The sequence below is a fragment of the Doryrhamphus excisus genome, linkage group LG10 (assembly GCF_037039965.1).
Source record: "Doryrhamphus excisus strain RoL-2023G ecotype Guam linkage group LG10, RoL_Dexc_Guam_v1.1, whole genome shotgun sequence".
Taxonomy (NCBI): domain Eukaryota; kingdom Metazoa; phylum Chordata; class Actinopteri; order Syngnathiformes; family Syngnathidae; genus Doryrhamphus; species Doryrhamphus excisus.
The window spans coordinates 2,944,799-2,970,000 of record NC_136366.1 but is presented as its reverse complement, the minus strand read 5'-3'; positions in this window follow the sequence as shown (position 1 = coordinate 2,970,000).

Genomic DNA, 25,202 nt, shown 5'->3' with positions numbered 1-25,202 from the left:
TCGAATAAAGTCAGAATAAAAAAAAATCAGATCAGCAATCATTATACAGTATTAAGCGTTTTTTGCTCAATACTGTATAATGATTGCAGATTTTTTTTGCAGTATAACTACAAAAAGTGGTAATTTTCAGAGAAAAAATATATATTTCATAGTCGAATAAAGTCAGAATTTGGAGAGGAAAATTGACAAGAAGAAAGTCTAAAAAACAGCAAAAATAAACTCGTAATAACATAAGATAACATAAGGAAAACACATTTTAATAATAATAATATAATAATATTATTATTTTATATTATTATATTTTTGTAAAATTAGCTTGGGGAAAAATATTATATTTTTATATATTATATAAATATATTATTCTAATATTAAGTAAATAAAGTTATGACTTCATAAATATAAGAGGAAAATAACAAATCATTCATTCAAGAAAAAATTAAATATTTGGAAAAAAAACAACAGAAAAAATTGTTAAAAAAAAGAGCAAAGAGTGAAGTTGATACTAACAACAGGCTTTTTCACCTCCATCACAAAGCTGAGATGCATTTTTTTTTCTTGCATTTTCACAGTCATTTTAGATTCACTCTTCCAAAACATGGCCGAAACCCTTACATTTTAAAAGACTGATCATTTAAATAGATGAAAAAGCTCCTACAAATCCATCCTGATCAAGATGACTGAGCCATCTGATTTAGAACCCCAGTAAGCAATGAAATGGGATTATTTTTCAAATCACATTAAATTGTGTGATGATCCTGGAATATGACTGCTGTCTACTGGGTTTGTTGCCTTTTATTCATTTCCATCTTTTTTTTTTTTTTTTTTGCACTAAGACATCGGTTTTGACATGTGGCAAGGTACAATTCTCGCTTGCTAAAAAAACTTCAAAACAAAATTGTAAAAATATACATTAGTAAAAGAAAAGGGTACAGAGATTTGGGTTGCTTTTCTTCTGACATGCAAATAAAGATACTGCTGGAAAAGGATGCACATTGTGTAATAATAGGGACAAAGGTTTCGACACAAACCAGAAAAACACTGAAAATATAATCACTGATACAGTGGAACCTTGGTGAGTGTCCAGAAGGTCCGGCACTAATCAACATGTATGATAACTGAATCAGCATTTCATATGAGGAACCATGTAAATCCAATTAATCCTGTCCAGAAAGCAAAAACTAACGTTAACACAGACATATTTTTATAGTTTCACATGCAGAAAACAAAACAAAACATATACATGATGACTGAAAGGGATCAATAAATAAAATGTTATAATAATAATAATAATAAATAAAAATAGACATAGTGAGACATGGTGATTAATCATGATTAATTAATTTGAAAAAGTGATTAATTTGATCATTTTTTAAAATAATTTGACAGCCCTATTAATAAATGATCGCTGTTTCGTGGTTGACTATGGCCTATAGTCAAAAAATATTGAAAGACAACTTACATGTAGTATTGTGGTCACTATGCATCAGTAATGTTATGAGGCATGATCTTAGATCACATCACCTTTCACACTGCATAGAGAGCCAGCAGAGCTGAGCTGACATGCCATGGCTGAGACGGTGTTAGAATAAAATGTAGATAGAATAAATATAATGTTAGTTATCACCCTTAATATCCATTTGCTTAGATAATACAATAACAATACAATAACATGCCTGAGATCGAATGAAAATAAGCTTCTCCTCTCGCTTTGTGTGGAAGTGGTACATTTTGTCATGTCTTCCTCACTCTGTTGGAAATAATAGAAAAAGTTTCGAATAAGTAAATTGGAGAGGCTAACTAGTTAGCTATGCTATGCTAGTCTTTTATGTCAATGTAATGATCCTGTAGTCTGTGTAAACAAAGAATAATTGCAATGTTAAAGTGACAATGAGGGTGTTATTTCATGTCTGCAGGACTCTAATCGTCATAAACAGGTTTTCTATGTTACCACAAAAATATTCAGTTTATTAATATTGAATCATACTTGGTGGAATTGCGGTCGGATGTGGAACCAAGTAACCACGATAAAGGAGGGACATTTTCAATTCATATAGAGCTGTTAATACATGGAAATATAGACAAGGTTGTCCTGAAATTTATCTTTCTTTTAATAAAATACAGTAAAAATTGTCATATTTAAGATGCAGTTGCAAATGGTGATTAATCATGATGAAATTATTTGAAAACTGTGATTAATCTGATTAAAAAAACAAATTTTTTAACAGCCCTAATAATAAATAATGTTGGTTTTGATGCTTAATTATTGTTAAACAACTAAGGTGATTTAGCTCCCATTTGAAGAAAAATAAACATTTACACTTATTTTCAATTCCTTATCAATATTTTCTGTGCTGATCACTGCTCTCATGAGTGACAGAAACATAGAAAAATTTCTCGACTAAGTTTCAAGAATAAACAAATGAGTAAATAAATAAGAAATATATTACTGAAGGTTTCTTAAACAATAAAACCGATGAAGGTAAATTCCCTTATGTTGATTTCTTTCATTGCCCAAGTTAAACCCTTAAGCCAAATAAAAAGCCAACGCTTCTCTTTTGCATGCATGTGTTTTTGTGACTCGTTTCATTTGATCACCTGCCCCTCACTGAGATCTTCGACGTTGTAGCCTTGGAAATGAGACTCTGGGGGATAAATGAAAACCATAATTTTGCAGAAGGATTAATCTGGAGACATGAGCAATGCCAACAGAAATCCCTGTCAAAACCTCTACTGATTCTTTTCATCGCCTGCAGATCCCTGAGAAATCTGTTCCCTGTGGCGTTTATGATTTGACAGTCCAGTAGTTTTGGACTTAGTTCCCCCCTGATACCTCTGACATGTTGACATTAAGTGGTTTCCAAGACAGGCAGCATCCCTATTTCAATCACCATTAAGCAGAGGATATTTGGCGTCTGTTTGCAAAGAAAGTCACAAGTCGACATTCACACAGATACAATGGCAAGCAAAGGACTGAAAATTCATTAGAGAGGCGGCCATTCCTAGGGAGAGTCGCTGGGTAAATACAGTCCACATGTGACCTTTCGCTCTATCACAAACAGTGGGACTGATTGTATACTTGTGTCCTTGGCCAACATCCCTTCTTCGCCACAATCCTGTCATGTGGAAGAAGTTGTCACTTTTTCATTTCTTATTGCTCTGACATAAGGCAGATCACCCAACTGAAAAAAAATATATTTGTAATAGAATATGCTTCTTCTGTATGACTGCGAGCGAGATTTCCAGTCACTGTCCACCGTGAGTGTTGCTATAGGACATTTTTGGAGTGCATCTTTGAGGGTTTCATAAATATTTATTGTGGAATATGTATGGAATGTATTCTGTGGTGTATAATTTAGGAAATAACAATAAATTAAAAGCACTTTATACTGCCATCCCTCAATTATAGCGGTTCATTGATTCCAGACCCGACTGTGATAAATTAATTTCTTCATAAGAGGCATATTTTTGTAGCAAGAGCGTAGAAAACCTATTTATGGCTTTCTAAAAATATATTTTAACAAAAAAACTGGAAAATATTCAACCGACCAGACTGACAACTGTCCATCGAGTAAGTCACCATAATATTGATACATGGAGCAGATAGCATATGTGGGTCAATATATATCCATCCCACCCATTTTCTATGCCGCTTATCTTCACTGGGGGGTATGCTGGAGCCAATCACAGGGCACATATAGACAAACAACCATTCACACTCACATTCATACCTATTGACAATTTGGAGTCGCTAATTAACCTAGCATGTTTTTGGAATGTAGGAGGAAACCGGAGTACCCGGAGAAAACCCATGTAACTCCACACAGGGATGCCCAAGTGGAGAATCAAATCCAGGTCTTCCCGTTCTCCTGATTTTATGGCCGACATGCTCACCACTTGTACACCGTGCGACCCCGTGTAGATAGTTTGGTTGTCTAGTCATCGTTACTCACTTGTTGTTTGCTCATCGGTCCTAGAGCATTGTTTTGGAGTGGACCCTTTAACTCTTGGTAGTGGTGTGAGACTACGCTCGGGTTCAATTCCCCTCTCAGCCATCTCTGTGTGGAGTTTGCATGTTCTCCCCATGCATGCGTGGGTTTTATCCGGGTACTCCGGTTTCCTCCCACATTCCAAAAACATGCTAGGTTAATTAGCGACTCCAAATTGTCCATAGGTATGAATGTGAGTGTGAATGGTTGTTTGTCTATATGTGTCCTGTGATTGGCTGGCCACCAGTCCAGGGTGTACCCCGCCTCTCGCCCGAAGACAGCCGGGATAGGCTCCAAAATGAATGACTGAATGAATGTTTATAATGTGGTAGTGAGATCAACACAGGCACCACCTTCCTGTTTTGCCATGAGTTATTTCTTGAATTTAGTAGTGTTTCTCACCTCAAGTATCTGCTTTCGTTTTGATCACGGTTGCAAAATAAGCCAAGGAAAGAGTTCAAGAACGATTGCAAGTCCCAGCATTTTGATAAAGAAGATGAGAGCGAACTCATAGCAAACCGGAAGGTGGTGTCCATGTTGATCTCGTAAAATTAATCTGAAATGATCATTTATCCCTGTTATTCATCAGGTATGCATTTTCATTTTTTTTCCGTATGTAAAGCTAATGGTAAAACTATAAAATGTGGTTTGCTCTCGCCCGAAGACAGCTGGGATAGGCTCCAGCACCCCTCACAACCCTCGTGAGGATAAGCGGTAGAAAATGAATGACTGAATGAATGTTTGTTGTCAAAGACACAATGTGGTAGTGAGATCAATTCAGGCACCACCTTCCAGTTTTGCCATGAGTTATTTCTTGAATTTAGTAGTGTTTCTCACCCAAGTATCTGCTTTTGTTTTGATCACGGTTGCAAAATAAGCCAAACAAAGAGTTCAAGAACGATTGCAAGTCCCAGCATTTTAATAAAGAAGATGAGAACTAACTCATAGCAAACCGGAAGGTGGTGTCCATGTTGATCTCGTAAAATTAATCTGAAATGATCATTTATCCCTGTTATTCATCAGGTATGCATTTTCATTTTTTTTCCGTATGTAAAGCTAATGGTAAAACTATAAAATGTGGTTTGCTCTCGCCCGAAGACAGCTGGGATAGGCTCCAGCACCCCTCACAACCCTCGTGAGGATAAGCGGTAGAAAATGAATGACTGAATGAATGTTTGTTGTCAAAGACACAATGTGGTAGTGAGATCAACACAGGCACCACCTTCCTGTTTTGCCATGAGTTATTTCTTGAATTTAGTAGTGTTTCTGACCTCAAGTATCTGCTTTCGTTTTGATCACGGTTGCAAAATAAGCCAAGGAAAGAGTTCAAGAACGATTGCAAGTCCCAGCATTTTAATAAAGAAGATGAGAACTAACTCATAGCAAACCGGAAGGTGGTGTCCATGTTGATCTCGTAAAATTAACCTGAAATTATCATTTATCCCTATGCATTTTCAATTATTTTCAGTATGTAAAGCTAATGGTAAAACTATAAAATGTGTTTTGCTTTCGCCCGAACACAGCTGGGATAGGCTCCAGCACCTTCCGCAACCCTTGTGAGGATAAGCGGTAGAAAATTAATGAATGAATGAATATACCTGTGTACGACATGGCTTATGGGTTATCACCTGAAATCCAACTAAACAAAGCAATATATTCCCTCTCACCAGGCTTTACCACCACCTGCTAAGCTCCATTTAAGCAAACCTCCAGTGTGTGATCTGGAATTCAATTTCAGATGAATAAAAACTCCAACTAGATGGTTGTTTGTCTAGTTCACAGTTAGCAAGTAGGTTTTTTTTCTGCAAGATCAGAGCAGCCTTTTTTTCCTGAAATGCTGTTGTCTTCGTCATGGCCAAATTGACATCCAGCCCTCCTCAAACACCCTCCTTAATTCCAGATTATACAGATTTGCCTGGCAAGAGTGCACCTCCGCCACAAGACAAGCCAGGAACTTTGGTCTGATTTAACTTTCCAAACATTTTTACCAACAGGCCGCATTACAACATGGATCATGAGTAAAGCTCAACATAATTTCTCATATATGAAAAGCGGATCAACACAAACACGCCGCTGCATACAGATGACAGTTACCTCGTGTTTTCGATCGGGAGTCCTAAGTTTCCTAGCAGACTTTTTTTTTGTTGTGAGAGTGTACACCCTGTCCATTGGCAGAGTTGCATGAGTGAAGGCTTGTCCCTTTGAAATGATAAGTAGAGTCTTCCTACTAGTAAGGATTGTCATTGAAGTCTTTGTTTGCTCCTCAATGGCTCAGAGGTGTCTCTGAACTTGAGGGCCAGCACAGAATAGAAATGACCATGTAACCTACCGAGGTCGCTTAATGATGGAAAATGAATTTGTTTGTTTTCTCCTCCGGATTAGTTGCAATATGTTTCCATTTGAAGCTCAAGGTTGTTGGTTTGTTTTGTTTTGTCATTGGAAACTTGAAACATTTGCAGATGGAAAACAAATATAAATAACCTTTCAACTTGTCCTGGTGGATATGTGGAATGCACCAATGCAAGAAGGTCTGAATTGAGTCCGGATCCATCCATCCGGCTGTCGTGGTCCGAGAACACAGGCTGCAAGAGAGTTGCCTCAAGCAATTTTCTCCTCTATCATCACCTGTATTAAACACTCTCACACACCCCATCTCCACTGACATACCACCCCCTGCTGCCTCGCCACATCCTGGACCCATTCCCCCGTATTTTCAAGCCTCATCCTCGCTGGACCCCCTGGTTGGACTCTCAGCAGGGCTCCCTCCAGCCCATCAAAGAAGTAATTCACACTCTGACTCATTTGAGTTATTTACTACATTACCACACTGGCTGGTCCATTCCCCATAGCTACCCACTGAGACCTGGAGATCTGGATGGGCACCAGGGCTTTTTAGGCAGGGCCCTCCAACTCCCCCTCTCTCTCTATGTCTTTCACCACATTATTGCGGTTCTGATGGGCGTTGCCACCTCAATCTGCAGCTGACACAGATTTTGGATGGTTTGGGACAGGATGAGTGTAGTCGGCCAGCTTTCTTTGAGTAAAGAGGTGTGGATGTGTGTGTGTGTGTGTGGGTGTGTTTGCGCGTGCAAGAAAGAGTGTGTATAAATGTTCGGTACATCCCCATTGGTTGTCTCCCATAAGTCATTATCACACCCAAACCCTGGGCTTCTCTCAGATGACTTGATCGATTTACATGTGAGTCTGTCTGGGGATCTGTGAAAAAGTCCAAAATAGAGATGAGAGAGGGGCTCTGCTATCATCCACTCCAGAATAAGAAGAGGGACAGCAAAGTCACACCTTAATAAAATATGTCCTTTTTGGGGAAAAGGAGGGATGGCACAACAATAGGCATACGTTTCCATTGTAAAATTGAAATAGTATTCTCATCAAAGATTCTTTCATACTCATATAACAGGGTAAAAATGAGTAATTCTGTCTTTCTAATCTAATTTCAATCTCAAATAATGTTTCAAATATTATTATTCCGTATTCTTCTCTCCGTGAATAATTTACCCGGCTTTAATGTATTGCAGTCGAGGCTCACACAGTCACAGAAAAAAGCTTAAACTAACAATGTACGGACCTGAATATTTTGACACGCTTCCTGAATTAAAAAAATAAAAAAATAAAATCAGGGGATCGGATTGACCTCTGAGTTCACTCGAAAATATTCCAAAAATAACAACATATCAGGGATTGGTAATCCGTGCCAATGCTTGCACAACCGAGCATGTGCAACGTCACAATGTTTTTTATTATTGTTCTTTCAGAGCATCCTTGCTTGTACAAGGTAACAGTCGGCAATAAAAGAGAATAATAAACATATACTGACTATTGTATTTACATTTTGACCACAGACTATATTCCCAAAATTCTTAGGGATGATGATTAAGATGTTTTCCGGCAAAATTGACACAAGCCTTAATGTTAAATTTTTGTTCAGCATTGGTTTTTGTTTGGGCTGCAAGGTGATCGAGTGGTTAGCGTGCAGACCTCACAGCTAGGAGACCCGAGTTCAATTCCATCCTCGGCCATCTCTGTGTGGAGTCTGCATGTTCTCCCCGTGCATGCGTGGGTTTTCTGGGGGTACTCCGGTTTCCTCCCACATTCCAAAAACATGCTAGGTTAATTAGCGACTCCAAATTGTCCATAGGTATGAATGTGAGTGTGAATGGTTGTTTGTCTATATGTGCCCTGTGATTGGGTGGCGACCAGTCCAGGGTGTACTCCGCCTCTCGCCCGAAGACAGCCGGGGTAGGCTCCAGCACCCCCCGCGACCCTCGTGAGGATAAGCGGTAGAAAATGAATGTTTTTGCTAGTAAGTGTCTTTCTCATGGTGGAGAAAAAAAAATCTCTCAACATTGTCTTTGAGTCAGATTAAAAAATACATGATTGTGCTTTGTGTATTATATTTGACATTTTTTTTTATATTTTTTTTACGCCTGAATAACTTTCTACTTACACCTACGTCTCAAAGGTTCACCCTAGTTTTAAATACCCGGAACTCCACTTTTTACCGAAAACAGTTTCATTGCATTTAAAGAGTCCTTTTACTTTTCCACTCTCAAAACTCATCGGGAGCCATCTCATCCTTTCCTTAACTCCTTTTTTCATTCTTTGCACTACTTTGTGGGTGTGTGGGTGTGTGGGTGTGTGTGTGTCTGGCACCTCAAGCGCTGCTAAGCCTTCAACCAGTGTCAAAAAGTACAGAACTGGAAGAATAGCTCTGCTGTTTAGGTGTTGGCATTCTCTCTCTTTCTCACACACACACACACACACATATACATACACACATAGAGTCCCATGCTGAGGGGAATCCAGCCATTGACACTATAAATACAAACGTTTGCACTCACCGGGGCCTGGACACGTATGATCTGTCACACACACTTGCACGTCTGTGTGTAAATAATACACAGGCACACAGAAGTACAGCAGAGACGTGCATTTACATTATGGAATGAAGATGACACAAAGCAAAACACACACACACACACACATAGCGATACTGTAAGTTATTGAGTCAGACAAGTCAAAGCCTTTGGAAGTTGGTGTGCGTGTCTGTGACTGTGTGTGTAATAATCCATTGGTTCTGTTCTATGCTGATTCTGGGCGCTAAGCCCTGCCACAATTATTCAAATCCAGGCTTTTAGTTGCAGCACACCTCTCTCCATGGGCCCATGAGCTGGTAATCTTGCCTTTGGCCCTGCATATCAAATGGCCTTAACTCCCATAAGGAATGCATATGAAGAGGAGCCACTAGTGGCTTAATCCGCCCTGTTGAAGTTGCTGAAACGTACACCTGTCACGCTGTCTCGCACTGAAGCTTGTGGTTACTGATAGCCGGGCTGTAATTCCAAAGGCGTGTAGCTTTTTAGTTCTTTTTAAAAGTATTATCACACTGTTTAGCAGGGGGTGTTGAAGACCTCCCTCCTGTCCTGACTTGATGTCATCTTTTCCTCAGTCGTCATAGTTCACTTTTTTTTAAAAGATTTTTTTTCTTTCTGTCAGAGCATGCTGCATCATTTCAGCCTTCCTCTTGCATGTATTTATTAGAATTGCTGCTTACGTTTTCGGTTTTTATTCCACATTTAACACCCTGTCCAGGTCACTTCTTAAGGCTGGAGTTAAGGAAACTTCAAATTCAACTTAAAGGGGAACTGAACTTTTTTGTGGAATTTTGCCCATCATAACAATCCTTATGTGAAACATGAGCATTTTCTCATTCCATTTTCTGTGCATTATAAAACCATCTTAGAAAAGATAAAAGTGATGTCGAATGTTGATATTTATTGTATTTATAATTCATTATATATATAAAATTCATTTATAATTAATTTATAATTATTTTGCATTTTTTATATATATATAAAATATATATATATAATTAATAATAATAATATTAATTAGAATATAAACATTTAAATAATATAAATTATTATATATATAATAATGTATATTTATATAATATATATCAATTAATTATACATATAAAACTAATTAATAATAATATAAATTAGAATAATAAATATTTAAATAATATAAATTATATATATATATAATAATTTATATTTATATAATATATATATATCATAAATTATATATATATATAATTATGAAAATGATTTTTGTTAATATTTTGGTTGTCTGGAACACATTAATTGGATTCGCATGATTTCCTATGGCAAAAATTACATTCAAAAATTAAAATTATTCAAAAACAATTGAGGTACCACTGAGCTGTATAAATATTATGAGCATGTGCATAGATATGAAATATGTATTATAAGATGTAGTATGTGGGTCAGGTTTTGTCTTCTTTCTCGATCTTCCTTCTGCATCTCAAGACCATAATCCTTGGTTTCGATTAGCGTCTTTGCTAATTTTGCTATTTAAGTCAATGCGCGTTTTGTTATCATTTCATCAGCGAAAAGACACTTATCTTAGTAGATCGTAAAAATATTGGACATAACTTGGAAGTAGGACAAAAGCGTGTTTTATCTTTACAGCAAGATGCCAGGCCTGATTTGAGTGTGTGAAGTCGCATCTTCTCCACAAGGAACCTTCTAGATATTCCAAGTAAAACCAGGCAAACACTGTCTGCTAGGGACAGCGATCAGCTTATAGGACAGCTGTACAGCAGCCTCAGGTAAGACGGATACTCCAACCCTCTTACTCAAGAGACCAGCATGCTCTCGACATCTGTCAACACACACACACACACACTTACTTTCTTTTGGCCAACAACACACTTTTGTTTTGAGCTGGGCATATGATGCTTTGAGTAGTGTACAAATCACAAACTCTCACAAGCACTGATTGGAGCATGTGGTGCCCAAAGGAGAGATCTCACACATTACACACACAAACACACACACACAAACACACACAGCCAAGCTCCAAGACCTCTTCAGCTGGCATCTGTGAGGCCCAAGGGCCACATGTTGCCAGGCTGTCTGAGTCTGGACTTTCACCCAAGAAGGGACACTGCCAGTGAGAGCGTGTTCTACCCGCGGTTCAGGACTGAAAGAAGGCCTGTCGAGGTTTATTCCCACCAGTGTGTGTGTGTGTGTGTGTGTGTCATTTGACTGTATACGTTGGCTTGGATGCCTTTGCCATCTGCTTATTTGGCCATTCTCGGACCACACATAGCTTTACAGTAGTTCTCGAGCTGCCAAGGGTGTTTACAGGGAAGATCACATATTCTCAGAAGCCACCGATAGTTACAGTGTACAAAGAGATACACACATAGGCCACAGAAGGCACCCACTGAACAAAACAGGCCAAAACAAAACTACTTTCACACAATCAACTCGATGGACGTTCAAGTGCTACTGAAAGCTGTACTGTTTTCTGTGTATGTTATTATTCATTCATTCATTTTGACAGATATCCCAGCCTATCCTAGGTGGGGTACACCCAGGACTGGTTGCCAACAACCATTCACACTCACATTGATACCTATGGACAATTTGGTAATGGTTTTATTTCATTTGAACATGCATCAGATTACAATTGAATGCATCACATAATCAGTTCACAATTCCACATGTCCAAAAGGAGTAGGAAGAAGCAAAGCTTATTAAATCCTACCCCTCCATCTGGTACTTTTACAATCAGTAACTGTTACATTTGTTCACTTCCTGCTTTCCGAATATTATTTTATAATATTATAATTATTTTTTATAATAATTATTATTAATGTTAATAATATATATATCATATTATAATATTATTCCAAATATATAATTTAAAGTTTTTTTTTCTTTACATTTTTAAATTTTTTATTTTTATGTCCCGTACCGAAGTACGAGGTGATATGACCATCCAATGACATCATGGGTACCATTCCATAGTTTGATTCCACATATTGAAATGCTATGGCTGGAGTCACCAATTAAGTCACCAATTAACCTAGCATGTTTTTGGAATGTGGGAGGAAACCGGAGTATCCGGAAAAAACCCACGCATGCACGGGGAGAACATGCAAACTCCACACAGAGATGGCCGAGGGTGGAATTGAACCCTGGTCTCCTAGCTGTGAGGTCTGCGCGCTAACCACTCGACCACTGTGCAGCCTGTCATTATTATTATTATTATTATTATTATTATTATTACATACAGTAAAAAACAACTCTTATATAAGAGCTAACTAGAGTGCAGGTATAACTAATGTTCCGGACTGAGAGTGTAGACTGTATTTAGACACAGATGCGGGCAGATTGAGACTCTGACACTCCACGTTAGCACACATTCTGTTCATTTAGTCCATGTTCTTATGTAATGAAAATGTAATGTGCCATTTGTGCTGCTATGTGATCTGTGGCCACCCAATGTTCCTGGCCACCTGCTTGGTGTTTGGGGTCTCCATGCGACTGCGTGGGCGATGCTGGACAAGCCAAGTGAAAAACAGCCTTAAATCATCCGGCCTCAAAAAATTCAATCCCAGAATTAAATCTAAGGTTTGTAGAGCTAACGAGTGGCTATTTTTCTTCATGTTTTCAAAAGTAACTTTGTCTGACTCGTTTGCGTTGTTGTTTATAGGAGGAATGTTCCGATCAGGGTTTTATGCTACCGATGTTGATTCTGATAGTCCATGAGTGAAATGTTAATGTTTAAATATACTACTGGATATATTAGGTAAGAAGGTTAAGGTAATGTGTGTAAGGTAAGTACACCTGTACTCTGGTCTGGATCCAAAACTATTAACAAAGTTACTTGACTTCCACTTAAGTGTAGTGTAATATTTTTGCAATACAAATGATAATTTGGACCTTAACAAGGTTTTAAGTAGAACTACAATATGCAAAAGCAAGAGGGGGAAGTGAGACACAAAAAAAAAACAAAAATAGAATTTTGGAACTTGTAATTAAAAAAAAAATATTAATAAATTGATAATAATAAGATAAGATAAAAAAGTTCATTCTCATAAAATTGCTACTTTTTTACTTCATATTTTGACTTCATTCTTATAAAATGGTTGATGTTACTTTTAATTTTTAATGTTTTTTTTTTTTACAACTAGTTCAACTAAATTTTCCTCTTGTAATTTTGCTCCACAACATTTTGACCTTGTTACTCTAATATTATAACTTTTTCCCCAATCTAATTCCCAAAAACTTTATTTAGTGTCCTATTTCTCATAATATCACAACTTCAAAAATAAAATTGATTGAATATTTCAAATTGATTCTAGTGAAATTACTTATTATTTTTTCTAATAATATTATGGCATTATTCTCGGAAAATAATTTTAATTTTTTAATTAATTTTTTTTCATTTTCTTAAATTATATTTTCAGAGGCAAACGCTTTGGGCATTATGAAACATTATTAACGGCTGCTGCTGACTATTTTTGCAAAGAATAATTTTATGTTTGTTATAAATAGCCTATTTTGACACTAATATTGTGCTAATGAAGAAAGTTGTAATAAAAACCTATACTTACAATGCATTAATAGAATCACCTGCTTCAGAGGCATAATCCAACAGAGCTTTGAACGCTTGGATCGATTTTCAGATGAATTGTATCCTTCGTCTTTATTTTCCTTGCTAAATAGCTGTGAAATGTCTTCCAGGTCCATGAACATGAGGTGCAATCAGGCTATGGAAAGGGCAGCAGAAATTAGCAGCTTGTCAAACATATGCCAGTGTTAAAAGTTTCAGTAAATGGCAATAGGTTTTATAGTTCATAAATTTGAAATGAAGCAGATAAAGTTAAAAAAAAACATTTGTATTTCAAAGTAGGAGAAATCAAAGCCATTCAATAAGTTTCAAACAACAAAACAGTAATGTTTTTAGTTATTAACTGATGAGTTCATAAGTATGGAACAATAGCATTAGCAGATACTGTAGTAATATGCATATGTTTGTTTGAAAAATTACCACCGCCTCCTTCTCACCCCAAGTAGACAGCCAGTAGGTTTTGTGCATTTCAAACCTCCCCCACAGCCGTCACAACACACACACACACACAAAGTGCCACACTTCTCTGTCCATACTATTATCCATTTTTCACGTCCAATTGCTCTGTTATGGTAATCGTTGACAGCTCGCCATGGGCTGATTACTCACAGCTGACTTCAGAAGCTTCTCCCTCCTCTCTCCTGCCGTTCTCCTGCTGGCTCTTAATGCACTATTAACCCATTCCTGCTTATTAATTCCTTCCCAGCCATTCCGAGGCGTCCACTCCATGATATCTGTCATCATTCCATGCCTATTAGCTCCATGGCCAACAGTTATTCCTAGTGCACTGCCATCCACCCACCCCCTTCTTTTAACAGTCTGCTTCATACAGTGTAATTACCGCGGGGGGTCTCAGTAGAAGAAATTTAGGATACCACCACTGTAAGGCCTGGAGACCAGATTTTTTTTTTTTTTTTTGTCTTGTGTGTTTTGATTAAAAACACAACAAAACGTTGCGATCCAACATATTTAAAGTGTTGTTCAGTTGATTTGCATGGGAAACCTCTTTTCATTAGCATGTTGGTTTGGGCCTTTTCTGAACAATTTATTTCTGAGCTCTTTCCACTACTAGAAATCCTAACGGAGCGCTCTTGGATTGAAAACAGAAGTATTGCTCACATTGAATCTTGGCAGTCGGCTTTGGAACTGCTGCTCATGTCAAGGCCTGCGGTTTTGGACCATCCTAAGACATATGGAGGAATGCCGACACAAAGCCCCTCAGCTCGCCGGGCCCAACCACACATCGGCTTGTGTTTCCTTAAGACCACATTAAAGTGCAGCAGTAGCTAAGGGTGGTCTTTCATATGGAACTTTACGGATTTTTCATTTGGCTTCCACAACATTCCGCAGGTGTCAATCAATCAAAACCAGTATTTATTCCAAAGCCCTGTCCAAAAGAAAAACAAAACAAAATGAAGGGTATCTGTGCTACCTGTCCTCACAGGATCGTATGTGTCCAGATCAAAACACTTACAATGACTCAGTGTACTACTCGTCAACCTGCATGTAGCTCTGTTAATCATACCACAGAAGAAGACACGGCAGACTGTTAGAATGAAATGTAGATAGAATTATTATAGCGTTAGTTATTACCCTTATATCCATTTGCTTAGACAATAGAAAGAGTGTTTGAATATGCTGAAGAGGGAATGTTCCTGTGACCCTGATCAGAGACCCCCAGCGACCCCCAGGTCCTGGAGGTGCCAGGATGCGCCAACAACAACCCTGCAGATGTTCATGTTAATCCTGCAAGAATGTGTCAAGATAAGAACTCATAAAACAATAAAAGTAATTACTCTCATAAAACAATAAAAGTAATTACTCTCACATATACACACACATAGACAAACAAATACAGTTTGTGCAACTGCCTTCCCCCCCACCTTTTGGGGTTGCACAACCATGTAGTAGGGACCCCTGAAAGAGAATAAAAAGAGAGGCGCGTGAACTGCATATTCAGAGTGGAGCGGCATGTCACTGGGTATGTTGTTTCACTCTCCTCGCTGCGAGTAACTTTAAATATTGTCTGTCTCTTCTGTATTTCTGCATTTAAGTGTTTTTACAAGGAGTTTGAACCCGACACAGACGATAGCCACAACTGTGAGTCAACGAACAAAACAAGTGTGGAGAGAGATAAAGAAGTTAAGTATAAAAACTGGAAGTCATATCAGTACAGTATGAAGTTACGTATGTACACCATTTGGATGAAGTATGTTTCAGGCATATCCAGGGGGGTCTCTGGGGAAGCAGCCAAGAAGCCAAGACTTCCCTCGATGCTTCATCCAGCTCCTTCCTGTGGATCCTGAGGTGTTTCACCATCATGTCTGAGGTCTTAACCAAGACCAACTCATAACCAGATACCCGAGCCACCTCATCCGATTCCTCTCAATTTGTAGGCTCGACTCCAAGCTTCTCCCAGATGACCATGCTTCTCACCCTATCTTTAAGGAAGCACCCAGCCAACCGATGAAGGAAATCAGCATTCTTGTCCCTTCAGCCAAAGCTCAGAACTATAAGTGAGGGTAGGAACGTAGATGGACCAGTAAGGGGGCCCTTCAGCTCAGCTCCCGCTTTACCCAAATGGAATGTTGCAGAGTCCACATCACTGCAGATGCTGAACCAATCCACCTGTCAAGACCCCAAAGACCCCAAGGTACTTGTGAAGAACCTCAAACAACGCAACACAAACATCCAGGTCGGGTCCAAAACAAAAGTCTATAAATTATGCGTATTTTAAATACATTTTAAATAAATAAACACAGAGTAGAGGTGGGTGCAACCATTTTTTTTCATCATCGTTAATTCATGAGGAAGCCAAGTGTAAGATAATCGTATTGCAAAGCTGTCTTATGATGTGTCCTTAGCCTCGTTGACCAAGAACCCATTTTGACTGAGCACCACAGATCTTGTGTGGCGACCATAACTGTAACCCTTTACCGATGTGGTCTTGGTGGAAAAATGGCCAAAGACAGAAGTCTCTGTGTAGTGCCAGATTCATGACTGAATAGTCTTAAAGGTGCTATCGCTCCTTGGCTCCATGAGATGGATGAAAACTGGGATATGGGATGGGATATGAAAAACTGGATGGATTTGTGGTGGTTGCCGGAAATGGGTTAATTCCTGTCTTGGTTGCGTAACAACTGCCAAGAGGCACCCGTCTATGGAGTGAAGCTCTTTAGGTACAGGCAGAGGGTTTCTTACAATGCTCCAGAATCAATTAACCGTTATAGGGACCAGTGAGCACTGGTGCAAAAACTGCTCACATGTCCCAAAAAACATGGAGGGTGAGGAATGCTAGGCTGCGGAAGTAGCAACCGGCAGGCTGCAAGTCGAGACCACGCTGGTGGTTGTGTTGGGCTCGGCCGGAAAAAGGTGGCCGCAAGCCTGCTTCAGGCGTTGGTCTAGTGCCCCCGCAATGGCAGAAAGGTTGGCGAGCGCTTCCGTGATCTCCCGTCGCGAGGTTTCATGGCTGCCGACCAGCTGTCAAATACATATCAGATTTATATCTGCATATTGTATGAAAGAGGCCTGAGTCGCATTTAAAAAAATGGGAATTGTACTGTTCACACCGACATGAGTAAATCTGATACATGTAACGTATGAGCGAAACACAGAATTGACCTGCAGTGCTGGAATTCTAACCGTATAGACAGGTTATTTAAACTTGGTGACTGTGTCAGCAGGGATTCTGTTTGTTTCACTGAGAGCTCTTGGGGTCCGCTCGTAAGGGCATTTTCCTGAGGTCGTACTTTTTTTTTCTTTCTCTTTTAAGTGGGTTTGGCTGGCGGAGGAATTGCGAGTGACCTTTTAAATTTTAGAGAGATGAGACAGCTAAACAAGCCAAAGTATGTTAGTCTGTCAACAAACACTTAAAGGTCTCAGGAGAAGTTGGGAGCCTCCGGGGTCCGGGGAATGCTATTCATCTGAAGTGTAAGCAAGCACGGCCAAGGATGCTTCAACGGGGCACGTAAACAAGGACAAATGCCGAACCATTCTCATAATAATCTGGGACCAATATGCAAACGCTGGTTGTGGCACTGCTTGGGACTGCATGTTAAAGGTTAAGTGAAACATATGAATAATTATGTGCTGTCTCACTGATTCCCTTGTTTGGAGGTCCGGGAAAAAAAAAGCATTGTAGCTATAGATGTGTTTGTAGATACAATAGCATCATCATATACTGACCTTGTATGTGCATGTGGGCAAGGTCGGATGAGTGACAGGGTTGCTGTGACATTTGTTAGGCTGATTATAATATTTTTTAGACATAGCAGCCTGCAGGCGAGCTGAAATGTCATAACTGAATCATAAAACTGGTGTTTTTTGGTTTACTCCTAACCACTGGTTTCTTCTTCGAGATAATGAATATGCATATTTTTTTTTTTTATAGCTATATTGACATTTACTTACTCGCCATTCATTTATTCATTTGGATTTTGTTTGTGGAGCTACTTACAGTGCTCATGACACCAAAAAAAAAAAAGTTTGAAATTAACAATAACAAACTGAATCAAGTGTTTCATGAAAAAAAAATTAAATTGAAGTAAACATTTCAAATGATAGCATGATGTGTCCAGGCAATTAACTGCTGCCACTAAAGGTAACTGTGGTAATTTTTCTTGCTTAAGTCATTAGAAGGGTCTCCGGCAGTGTGCTCACTCATGTCATTCCTGTGCAATCACTTTAAACAAGAGGGTGTGGGTAAGTGGGATCAAAGTAGCCACTATCTTGCATTGTTCCCGTCAGCTTCATTGTGGAATATAATTAGCCATTCTTTTTAATAAAAGCCAATTTAGGATAGAATATGGGGTAAATAGTATCCTGATCTCCCAAAAAATGGACACTGACAGTGACATGATGGCTTTCATGGGATGAATGTTTAAATTGAACGATTGTGTTAGGGTCGGCACCGACCCGTTTTACATTTTAATGCATAAAAAGAATCACATAACATTTGTTTATTGCATCAGGAAACTCTATTTCAACAAAATAAAACCCAAAAAATAATGTTTACTAAATTTTAAAATGGTCTGGTTGAAATGATGACCACTGTATTGTTAAGGTCGGTTTCGACCTGGTAATAATAATATGACTATAAAGCAATATTTTGAGCCAAAATTGAAATCATAAGTGCACAATTAGCCAACACAATGACAACCAGCTCCTCTTCTCATCATGTAAGTTTTTTGACCGTTTTTCTAATATACCAGCAGAAAAACAATGTCCAGACATTCACACTTGAATTCACTCATTTGATTGGCTGATTGGCTGATTTCACAATTAACAATTTGGATCATGAAAGAATGGCAAGAAGTACAGTGAACCAAGATCTGGACCAAATTTTTGGTGACAACGAGGGAGAGGACAGACCAGCATAGTAATTGAGGACAACTTGGAGTATGATACAGAAGACACAGATGATGCGAGTCAGATGAAGAGGTTGCTGGCGGTGAAGCTGTTCTATAGCTCTCAGTAATATCCAGGTAACAAAAGAATTCAATTTATTAATATTATTTTTTTGAGGTTCATATTACCATTTTTTGAAATTGAAATGGAGGGGTATAGTGACAAAAAATGGCAAAAAAAGTGTTAAAACCAACATTTTCATAGATGAGGAAACCTAAGATGGTAACCAAGACATGAGAAGCAAATTTGATGGTAACTTATTGTTTTTAGTGTATTTTATAGCTGATTTAATACATGGGTCAAAACCGACCCGTTAACATAAGAGGTGATACCAGAAAGCTAACACAAGAGGAAGGTTAAATCGTTTGTGTGTCTGCATCTCTATGTGGACTTTGCATGTTCATGCATGGGTTTTCTTACTTTGTCGAGTCTGTAACCGATGAACCATGATAAATGAGGGATTACTGTACATCTAACAGGATAAGAGCAGAATCTTGCAAAATTCTAGTATAAGCTTTAGGAGTTAAAAAGGAGCAAGAACAAGGCACACGTTGCTAATAATGTTTTTGCTATGTCCTCTCAGGTTCTAATAGAATCCTGGCCACACAGGTTCTCCTGAGCCAATTAAAGGCCTTTATTTGCCCTCATGCTCCCTTGCAATCTCTTACCTAATTGGTCACCAGTGAGTTGCCCTCTTCCCAAGAATGTATAACCACAGGCCAGTCCACTTTCTGTGAACCGCTGCTGACCCACCAGGAATTCCAGTCAAGTTCCATTGTAACTCTCCTCGAAACAAATAAATACACTCTTAAGTCTGGTTTGGATTTTGGACCCTCAATGCAGAAACAGAAGTGTTGCAAAAATGAGTGTTTGATAAATGTAATAAGCAGAACAAATACAAAAAAAAACTAAAATAAGGCACCGAAACAAAATGAAACTGAGGTAGTTTGATTATTATTCCTTCATGATAATCCCAGTTTTAGATTTTAATTAGACCTTATTAGTCAAAAAATATTGAAATACAAGTGATATGTAGTATTCTGGCCACGATGCAACAGTATGACATAAAATATTGCAACATTATCTTACATTACATGACATTAATACTGTATGAAGTCAGCCAAGGCATGTTCTACTTGATTGTGTGGAAGTGGTTATCTTTGGGCTTCTTAGGTTTACAAGAAATACAATAACATAAGTACATCTGATGCTAAATGGTTAGCTCACTTGCTTGTGAAGTTGTTTGTTTACTAACTCTGTCTCGAGTCCCTGCAGCATTGAGTTGTTGCAATGCGATATAAAGAAATAGAATAATAGGCGTGCAAGGGCTTGTTACCACTTTCTTAAGGCCATACCGGGTTATTGACAGTCACCTCGTTCAGATATATTTTAATATAAGATTTCAAACAAATATTTTTTTAACCTTTACATGGAAATTCAAATAATTTTCTCTTTTTTTCAAATGTCTTTTAGAACTTCTGACAAACCTGTAAGAAATACTTGACTGTCTCTGAAAAAGAGGTTTTCAGTGCATCGACAGTGTATTGTTTGACCCCCGGAGACCTTGTGTCTCTGCCCTCACCACTGCATGCGGGTCAGCGCATTCTCACCTTCATTCATGTCTGAGAAGTTTCTCCCTTTCGTGGAAAGTGTGAATGTCTGAGAGCATAAAAGCACACGCAAAACACAGTAAATACAAAGAGGGAGGTTCACGGTGTCACAGTAAAGTAGTTTTCGTCCATTCTGCCGTGTGAAAGAAAGACACATAAACATGGCCTTGTATGGCTGCACAGCAGGAAAATGTGTCCAAATATGAAATGTGTCATTTTAACTATTGATATTTACAATAAAACATGTTTTGATTCATATCACTGCTACTTTTTCGTGAAACATTTTCTCCATTAATTTATTAATTGATCATTTCATTGATTATCTAGCTGTTCAGGAGGACACTCTGAATGTGACGCAAAGCAAAGCAATGAGGGAGTCATTCTATTTCTTTCTCTAGATTAATTCTTTATACTGATTAATTCAACATCAATTCCAGTACAGTGGAACCTTGGTTAGCGTCGTTAATCTGAGCAGAGCAGAAGTTGCGATATATATTGTTTGTTATTCAGCCTTATACGTATGTACCGTGTATGTATAAGTGATCTGTATGACTAGTTTTTTATAATGATTCTTTGACAACTTTCCTTTTATTATTATTATTATTATTATTGTATGCTATATTTCATTTACACAATGTATCAGACATAAAAAATAGGTCCACAAATGGTCTGCACCCCACACTTTGAACATCCGTGGATGATATATTTCACAGGTAGGGCTAAGTGTTCATAAATATTATATTATATATTTACATGCCCTATTATTTGTGTAAACATTTGCATATTTAAACAAATTTGACACATTTTTGTGCCTAAATTAAGCATTTTCAAGCATAAAAATAGCTAAGTAAAGTAAAATACACTTATTCAGCCTTATATGTACCGTGTATGTGTGTAAGTCATCTGTATGACTAGTTTTTCATATCCACTCTTTGAGAACTTTCCTTTATTATTTTTATTTTTATTTTTATTTTTATTTTTATTTTTATTTTTATTTTTATTTTTATTTTTATTTTTATTTTTATTTTTATTTTTATTTTTATTTTTATTTTTATTATTGTGTGCTATATTTCATTTCTACAATGTATCAGACATAAAAAAATAGGTCCACAAATGGCCTGCACCCCACACTTTGAACATCCGTGGTTGATATATTTCACAGGGAGGGCTAAGTGTTCATAAATATTATATTATATATTTACATGCCCTATTATTTGTGTAAACATATGCATATTTAAACAAATTTGACACATTTTTGTGCCTAAATTAAGCATTTTCAAGCATAAAAATAGCTAAGTAAAGTAAAATACGGCAAGCTTAAACTCAACTCTGAACCCCAGTGTCACTTCCTGTCTGTCCCCCCCACTCATCTTCCCAGGCAGCACAAATATATGTCTTATTATGTCTACCATATCGGGTAAATGGGAGGGTAAAGGTGACTATGGGGATGTTATATCATGCCTAGAGTGCTCTAATAATGTCATAAATAGGTTTTATATGCTGCAATTACAACAATATGCCATTTATCAATATGGAATCCCCCTTTGCCTAAATGTACTTATCACGGTTGGGTCTGGAACCAATTAACCACCATAAACAAGGGATTACTGCACTTTTGGTTTTAAATCTGGACTTAAACTCATCCAAGGACTGGGAGGATCATCTGGGAGTTGCCACTGAAAAGGCTCAATCTCCTCTAGTTCTGAGCCTGGCTTTGGGCACAGCCAACATAAGCTGGTTTGCAGACCTCAGGGTTCTGGGCGGAGTGTCAGGCTGCAAAGTTTGGGAATGGTTCAACAGAGGTAGCTTACTTTGGTTTATGTTCCTTAGGATCTCGGGCAGGGGTGTGCATTACGTTGATCGCAAGCTACTGGTCGATCACGAAGGTAATGTGGGTTCGATCACATGAACAGAAGTTTGTAGATGTCACATGACATCAGTCAGCTGACATTAATCTCCTCTCTTGATTAGCTGTTGCTCTCCTGCTGCAAAAAATAAGTGGGGAACAGATGTCTCAGGCAACACACAGAGATGCAAATTCCCTCTTTATTGTTCTGATTATGGATAAACTAACTCAGCGACAAGATGCCTTTATTTGTAACAAAAGTTATCTGTTCACTTTTAGTGGCTAGTTAAGGTTTTTTTTGTTTTGATTTTTTTTGTCACGTACCGAAGTATGAGGTGATATGACCATACAATGTCATAATATCTGGTACTTTTACAATCAGTAACTGTTACATTTGTTCACCTCCTGCTTTCCTAATGTAGTTCAAGTTTTTTTTTGTTGTTTTTTTTTGGTCACGTACCGAAGTACGAGGTGATATAACCATACAATGTCATAATATCTGGTACTTTTCCAAATAGTAACTGTCACATTTGTTCACTTCCTGCTTTCCTAATGTAGTTCAAGTTTTTTGGGGTTTTTTTTTGTCACGTACCAAAGTACGAGGTGATATGACCATACAATGTCATAATATCTGGTACTTTTCCAAATAGTAACTGTCACATTTGTTCACTTCCTGCTTTCCTAATGTAGTTCAAGTTTTTTTGGGGGTTTTTTGTCACGTACCGAAGTACGAGGTGATATGACCATACAATGTCATAATATCTGGTACTTTTCCAAATAGTAACTGTTACATTTGTTCACTTCCTGCTTTCCTAATGTAGTTCAAGTTTTGTTGGGGGGTTTTTTTGTCACGTACTGAAGTACGAGGTGATATGACCATACAATGTCATAATATCTGGTACTTTTACAATCAGTAACTGTTACATTTGTTCACTTCCTGCTTTCCTAATGTAGTTCAAGTTTTTTTTTTGTTTTTTTTTGGTCACGTACCGAAGTACGAGGCAATATGAGCATCCAATGCCATAATGGGTACCATAGTAAGTGTCAATATAGTGATATATATAGCACATCATGACTGGTTCAAGACTCTTCATCCTTGTATTTAGCAAACATCAACTGCTTGTATTGTTTCTTGAATTGGCTCATCGTTGTGCATTGTTTGACTTCCTAACTCAATCCATTCCATAGTTTGATTCCACATACTGAAATGCTATGGCTTTTTAACAGAGTCCTAGCATAGAAGTGTTCCAAATGTACTTCTTCCCTGAGATCATATTTCTCCTCTCTTGTAGAGAAGTATTGTATGACATTTTTTAGCTTTATTTTTAGCCTTATGCATTATTTTAGCTGTTTGAAGATGAACTATATCAGCAAGTTCAAGTATTTTTAAGGATTTTAGAAATAAGGAGTTAGTATGTTCTCTGTAGGCGGCATTATGAATTATCCTTACTGACCTTTTTTGCAGTACATTCAGTGAGTGAAGATTGCTTTTATAGTTATTAGCCCATATTTCCACACAATAAGTAAGATATGGTAGAACCAGAGAGCAATAAAGAGTGTGTACTGTACTTTCAGGCTGATAAAAACAAATTGTTACGCAACTCTGCTCCGACTTGGTGGCAGGTTGGGAAAAATGGAGGCTGAGCAAGAGTGAAAAGCTAATTAAAAAGATAAGTGGTGTCCTGTCATTGCTGGACTTAACCTGTTTTTGTGCAGGCTTTGTGACCTCTCTGGTAATACAGACACGCAACGTTTGCAGGTGAATGGACTAACAGTTTGCCAAAGGTTGTACGAGAACAAATTTAGAGAGTCAACACACACACACACATACGTGAAAATGCACACCTCTTCTCTTGTGTCGTTCACACCATCTCCGTGTATCTCCCTCCACCCGCTGTTTATTCTTCTTTCTCTTCGGAGGCACTTGTGACAGATCCGGGATGTGGGTGGTGGCGCTGGCACATTGTTTCTCTCTCTCTTTCTTGCCTCTCTTTCTCTCTTAGCTAACACACACAGACACACACTGATCCTCACCCACACACAGGGTTATAATTAATACTTTTCCTGTATCCATATTTCATAGTGTTTCCTTTGAAAAAAAAAAAAAGCGACAGAGAGAGTCAGGGTTGGGGAGGGCTGAGATAGAACGAGGGATGCAAAAAAAAAGATCCCGAAGATTAATTAACGGTGAAAGAGGGGAAGAAAAGGGATGAGTCCTGAGAAAGCAGCAAGCTCTGCACAAAGCGCTACACTTCATTTTAATAACTGAGCCATGTGTTTTTTTTTTTTTTTCTTTTCTATGTGTGTGTCACCACGACACCACTCCACCTGAAATGAAGAATAACTAGCCCACCGGATTAGAGAACGCACCATCTATCGTCTGCACCACCCTCTTCCCCCCTCTCCTCCTCCCTTTCCGCACATTATTTGTATTCAAGGTTTTTTGAAATGACATTGCAATCTGATGATGCACCAGCCCATTATGTCTAGCAGGACAAATACCCTGGCGTTTTTCTGTGTAGAACTAACACAATTTTTCCATGTCAGAGCGTGCATGCGGGTGTGTGTATTTGCGGGTGTGTATGCCGGTATTATTACCATGGTCCGGGGTGGAGGCAAGGCCCCGGCAATGCTGTCATTAATCCTGGAGGAGGGCCGTCACACACTCTGATTATTAGAGAAATAAATTTGCATGCTGCATATGAGCCAGGTGAAAAGCATTGGAGGCGCAAATTATATTTCCCGGACAAGCTGAGAGGCAGAATGGAGGCCGCTACCATATTGCTGCTGCAACACACACACACACACACACACACACACACACAAGTGCATGCATGGACATTCCTGCTGATACAGAAAGGCATAACACATGATTATGGAGAAGAA